The sequence below is a fragment of the Haematobia irritans genome, chromosome 4 (assembly GCF_050003625.1).
Source record: "Haematobia irritans isolate KBUSLIRL chromosome 4, ASM5000362v1, whole genome shotgun sequence".
Classification (NCBI taxonomy): domain Eukaryota; kingdom Metazoa; phylum Arthropoda; class Insecta; order Diptera; family Muscidae; genus Haematobia; species Haematobia irritans.
The window spans coordinates 12176630-12182951 of NC_134400.1; the positions used below are offsets into that span (position 1 = coordinate 12176630).

The window sequence follows — 6322 nt, forward strand, 5'->3', positions numbered from 1 at the left end:
ACAGAAAATCAGTGACTAACACTATCAAAATGCAATTATTCGATAGTAGCCAATATAAAAAATGCAGTTTTGTAAAATGTCGACATTTAAAATTTTGGAAAAGGAGAATAGTTTAAAAAGGTAGCTTTTCATATTTTCAACATGGAAAAGCGACTTGTCGAAAAGTTGACTTTTGTCGCATGTCGGCTTTTTCAAATTTTAAACAATTTAAAATACTTAACGTGAATGGTTAAAGTCGCCGATATGCAAAGGCCATTTAACCAAAAGGGAACAATTGAATAGTTCAACCCCATTGCGGAAAAATCCACCCATGCTAATGACAATAATATTCATTATGCGTCTAACAAGCTATTCTTTACTACCTTTAGAGTTTGAGGTATATCTACCTTATTATAAAAGGGCACCTCTTGCAAATCCTTGCCTCACAGGAAAGTAATATAAGATCGCCGGTCACTTAGGCAACTCTCCACAAATTTCTACTTCTTTTTCATTTAACGAAAAAAATCATCATGGAATACTTCTTTGGTCCATGTTATTTCACCTGTAATTATTTAAATTGTAGACCTTTATATTCCTGTGAACCCACAGAGGACAGATAGTCATAGTCATCACATAAGTGAAATATTTTATGGCATTAATCAACACTTTTCGAATAACTTCAACCCAACAGCACGGACACTTGCGTAGAACATCAAACAGTGGTTTCAAATTGGTATTTTTAATAAAAAATGTTAATATTTTTTATTTATTCTCTAAGAATCAGAATTTTATTTCTAAAGAAAATTTTGTTTTTACCGTCAGGGACGACTAGCCAAAAGTAGAGGGCGGCGAGTCTTGGTTCATTGCACCTTCCTTTCACTATCAGCATCTTATTACGAGCGGAAGTATAAAACATCCTAACTATGGCATAATTAGGCAGCTTTCATTTTTCTCAAAAAGAAAACAAAAAATCGATTATTTATAAGCAGTCGTGGCCGAGCGGTTAAGGCGTCTGACTAGAAATCAGATTCCCTCTGGGAGCGTAGGTTCGAATCCTACCGACTGCGGAATTTCTATTTCGTATACCAATCATTAATGAGTAACAGTTATAAATCTTCTATAGAAATCAAAATTTAACAAAATTCTCTACAGAAATAAAATTTTGACAAAATTTTCTATAGAAATAAAATTTTAACAGAATTTTCTATAGAAATAAAATTTTGACAAAATTTTCTATGGAAACAAAATTTTGACAAAATATTCTATAGAAATAAAATGTAGATAACATTTTTCTATACAAATAAAATTTTGACAAAATTTTCTATAGAAATAAATTGTTAACAACATTCTTTATAAAAAAAATTGAAACAATTTTCTGTTGAAATAAAAATTTGAAAAGAGTTTCTGTTGAAATACATATTTGACAAAATTTTCTATATAGAAATACAATTTTGCAAAAATTTTCTATAGAAATAAAATTTTGACAACATTTTCTGTGGAAATAAAATTTTGCAAAAATTTTCTATAGAAATAAAATTTTGACAACATTTTCTGTGGAAATAAAATTTTGACAAAATTTTCTATAGAAATAAATTTTTGACAAAATTTTCTATAGAAATAAAATTAGAAAAATTTGGACCAATTTTTCTGTGCGTGTAAGAAAATAAAATAGATAATCTAATAATTAACTTAAGCTATTTTCCTCTTTTTTTGTAACCAACAATTACTCATGTACAAAATCATCCATGTGTGAAGTGCTCGCCATCAAAGTTTTCTTGGGAAATGTTCTTTGCCATTAATTAGTTTTTATTGCTTTTCACTATACAACCAGTATGTCTAAATTTTATTTCTATAGAAAATTTTGTCTAAATTTTATTCTTATAAAAATTTTTGTCAAAATTTTATTTCTATAGAAAATTTAGATAATATTTTTTTGTCTATACAACATTTTGTCAAAATTTTATTTTCATAGAAAATTTTGTCAACATTTTATTTCAATAGAAACTTTTCCCAAAAATTTTACTTCTATAGAACATTTCGTCAAAATTTTATTTTTATAGACAATTTTGTCAAAATTTTATTTCTATTGAAAATTTTGTCAAAGTTTTATTTGTATAGAAAATTTTGTCAAAATTGTATTTCTATAGAAAATGTTGTCAAAATTTTATTGCTTTTAAAAATTTCGTCATTATTTTTATTTCTATTGAAAATTTTGTCAAAATTTAATTTTTATAGAAAATTTTCTCAAAATTTTATTTCCATGTAAAATTTTCTCAAACTTTTATTTCTATTTAAAATTTTGTCACATTTTTTTTTCTATCGAAAATTTTGTCAAAATTTTATTTCTATATAAAATTTAGTCAGAAAATGTATTTCTATAGAAACTTTTTGCAAAAGTTTATTTCTATAAAAAAATCTTGCCAAAATTTTATTTCTTTAGAAAATATTGTCAACATTTTATTTCTATAGAAAATTTTGTAACAATTTTATTTCTATACAAAATATAGTTAATTTTGTCAAAATTTTATTTCAATACAAAATTTTCCCAAAATTGTATTTCTATAGAACATTTCGTCAAGATTTTATTTCTATAGAAAATTTTGTCAAAATTTTATTTCGTTAGAAACTTTTTGCAAAATTTTATTTCTATAGAAACTTTTTGCAAAATTTTATTTCTATAGAAAATTTTGTTAAAATTTTATTTCTATTGAAAATTTTGTCAAAATTTTATTTCTATAGAAAATTTTGTAAAAATTTTATTTCTATAGAAATTTTTGTTAAAATTTTATTACTATAGAAAATTCTGTCAAAATTTTATAAAAATTTTATTTTTATAGAAAATTTTGTTAAAATTTTTATTTTTATAGAAAATTTTGTTAAAATTTTTATTTTTATAGAAACCAATGTGCAATCGTAGTTGTCTACTACTCAAATGACCAGTTGGTTATTTTCATTGTCATTCAGTTGCTACCTATGGAGTATGCGTGCCTTTGGCCCCAGAGGCGAATGATTGTAATGTGCCTCAGAAAACAATTGCCAACTAATTAGCAACGTATTGCAAATTGACACTTAGAGCAACAAATGGATACTTGGCATTTGTCCATAGCCCCACGAAATGATGAGGCAAAAAACTGGAGGGGGAAAAAAACTTAAACAGGTATGATAGAAATGTTGTCAGTACAATAATGGTCAAATAGTCGGATGTTTGCTACAGTGAGCAAGTCATCATACATTTTACTCCACCTCGATGGTGACGAAGAAAAAGCCTTTTCTGCATTGATCATTGTGGGCCAAGCAATGCATACCAAGAAGGAATTGATGGTTAGGTTTGTGGCACTTGAAGCTTTATTATTTTTTCTGATATGGCATTCATTCCTATGCATTTCCTTAGCAATGCTTAAGCATGGATGGGAAGATGTTTTTCAAACATCAACCTCCCCAGCTCCACCATTAAAATTACCAGCCATGGTAGCACACGTCTAGCATACCAACAGAAATTGTCGCAATTTTCCAATATATGCGCGCTTACTTCAAAGGCCTATATAGGCTTTGCAATCAGTGAGATTTCTTCCAAACATGGTCACCTTTGTTTGGTCGATGATTTTTTCTTGTAACGAAGAAAAGAAAATTTGATGTTCCGACTTGTGCTTCCCTACTCTGGGAGATTATAATCATTATATCAGATTTCCCTATTAATGATAAATATTTTGCCATAATTTTTAAATATTAAAAGTGTTTTGTTATCTCTTACAGAGAAAACAAATTTGTGATTTATTTTTATTTGGTTGCAAATAAAAAATTATCTAATCTATATAGTCCTATTTAATTTTCTCTTCAATAATTTATTGATTAATTTTAAATAATTGTTTTTATATATTATTGATAGTACATTATTTGTGGCTTGATTTTTAGTGAATTTATTTATTATTTTTCTTTTTGTAAATCAGTAATATATAAGCAGTCGTGGCCGAGCGGTTAAGGCGTCTGACTAGAAATCAGATTCCCTCTGGGAGCGTAGGTTCGAATCCTACCGACTGCGTAATTTTTATACCGTATATCAATTTGGTAACCGTTGAACCATTTTAGTTTCTTTGCCTATTTTCAGGCGTCACAATATTTTACATTTTATTTCTATAGAAAATCTTTTAAAAATTTTATTTCAATAGAAAATTTTGTCAAAATTTTATTTCATTGGAAATTTTTATTAAAATTTTATCTATAGAACATTTTGTCAAAATTTTATTCCTATAGAAAATTTTGTTAACATTTTATTTCAATAGAGAATTTCATCAAAATTTTAATTTCTATAGAAAATTTAATCAAAATGTTAATTTCTATAGAAAGAAATTAAAAAATCGATTATTTATAAGCAGTCGTGGCCGAGCGGTTAAGGCGTCTGACTAGAAATCAGATTCCCTCTGGGAGCGTAGGTTCGAATCCTACCGACTGCGTAATTTTTATACCGTATATCAATTTGGTAACCGTTGAACCATTTAAGTTTCTTTGCCTATTTTCAGGCGTCACAATATTTTACATTTTATTTCTATAGAAAATCTTTTAAAAATTTTATTTCAATAGAAAATTTTGTCAAAATTTTATTTCATCAGATATTTTTATTAAAATTTTATCTATAGAAAAATTTGGTAAAAAGTTATTTCTATAAAAAATTTTGTCAACATTTTTTTTTTTACAGAAAATTTGGTCAACATTTTATTTCAATAGAAAATTTCGCCAAAATTTTAATTTCTGTAGAAAGAAAACAAAAAATCGTTTATTTATAAGCAGTCGTGGCCGAGCGGTTAAGGCGTCTGACTAGAAATCAGATTCCCTCTGGGAGCGTAGGTTCGAATCCTACCGACTGCGGAATTTTTATACCGTATATCAATTTGGTAACCGTTGAACCATTTAAGTTACTTTGCCTATTTTCAGGCGTCACAATATTACATTTTATTTCTATAGAAAATCTTTTAAAAATTTTATTTCAATAGAAAATTTTTTCAAAATTTTATTTCATTAGAAATTTTTATTAAAATTTTGTCAAAATTTTATTTCTATAGAAAATTTTGTTAAAAAGTTATTTCTATAAAAAATTTTGTCAAAATTTTATTTTTACAGAAAATTTGGTCAAAATTTTATTTCAATAGAAAATTTCGCCAAAATTTTAATTTCTGTAGAAAGAAAACAAAAAATCGTTTATTTATAAGCAGTCGTGGCCGAGCGGTTAAGGCGTCTGACTAGAAATCAGTAATTTTTATATCGTATATCAATTTGGTAACCGTTGAACCATTTAAGTTTCTTTGCCTATTTTCAGGCGACACAATATAGAAATTTCATCAAAATTTTTATTTCTATAGAAAATTTTGTCAAAATTTTATTTCTACAGAAAATTTGGTCAAAATTTTATTACTATAGAAAATTTTGTCAAACTTTATTCCCATAGAAAATTTTCAAATTCGCTTTAATTTTTCTCAAAAAGAAAACAAAAAATTGATTATTTATAAGCAGTCGTGGCCGAGCGGTTAAGGCGTCTGACTAGAAATCAGATTCCCTCTGGGAGCGTAGGTTCGAATCCTACCGACTGCGGAATTTTTATTTCGTATACCAATTTTTAGTCAGTAGCAGTTATAGATCTTCTATAGAAATCAAAATTTAAAAAAAAATTCGCTACAGAAATAAAATTTTGACAAAATTTTCTATAGAAATAAAATGTTGACAAAATTTTCTATGGAAACAAAATTTTGACAAAATTTTTTAGAGAAATAAAATTTTGACAAAATTTTCTAGATAAATAAAATTTTTATAAAATTTTCTATAGAAATAAATTGTTAACAATATTTTTTTTATAAAAAAAAAAATTGAAAAAAATTTCTGTTGAAATAAAAATTTGAAAAAATTTCTGTTGAAATAAAATTTTGACAACATTTTCTATATTGGAATAAAATTTTGACAAAATTCCAAATAGAAATAAAATTTTGCAAAAAATTTCTATAGCAATAAAATTTAGCAAAAATGTTCTATAGTAATAATATTTTGCAAAAATTTTCTATAGAAATAAAATTTTGACAAATTTTTCTATAGAAATAAAATTTTGACAAATTTTTCTATAGAAATAAAATTTTGCAAAAATTTTCTATAGAAATAAAATTTTGCAAAAATTTTTTATAGAAATAAAATTTAGCAAAAATTTTCTATAGAAATAAAATTTTGACAAAATTTTCTATGGAAATAAAATTTTGACAAAATTTTCTATAGAAATGAAATTTTGAGAAAATTTTCTATAGAAATAAAATTAGAAAAATTTGGACAAATTTTTCTGTACGTGTAAGAAAATAAAATAGATAAT

The 6322-nt window shown here is 25.5% G+C and overlaps 5 non-coding genes across 5 annotated transcripts; all 5 read left to right on the forward strand.

The window, feature by feature from the left end:
• The first annotated feature begins 964 nt into the window (after positions 1–964).
• On the forward strand, positions 965–1046 carry TRNAS-AGA (transfer RNA serine (anticodon AGA)). Its single transcript has one exon. It is a non-coding gene; the product is annotated as a tRNA-Ser (tRNA).
• A 2890-nt stretch (positions 1047–3936) lies between these two features.
• On the forward strand, positions 3937–4018 carry TRNAS-AGA (transfer RNA serine (anticodon AGA)). The gene has a single exon. It is a non-coding gene; the product is annotated as a tRNA-Ser (tRNA).
• Positions 4019–4348: 330 nt separating this feature from the next.
• Positions 4349–4430, forward strand: TRNAS-AGA (transfer RNA serine (anticodon AGA)). Its single transcript has one exon. It is a non-coding gene; the product is annotated as a tRNA-Ser (tRNA).
• A 330-nt stretch (positions 4431–4760) lies between these two features.
• Positions 4761–4842, forward strand: TRNAS-AGA (transfer RNA serine (anticodon AGA)). Its single transcript has one exon. It is a non-coding gene; the product is annotated as a tRNA-Ser (tRNA).
• Positions 4843–5480: 638 nt separating this feature from the next.
• TRNAS-AGA (transfer RNA serine (anticodon AGA)) lies at positions 5481–5562 on the forward strand. The gene has a single exon. It is a non-coding gene; the product is annotated as a tRNA-Ser (tRNA).
• Positions 5563–6322: the final 760 nt, after the last annotated feature.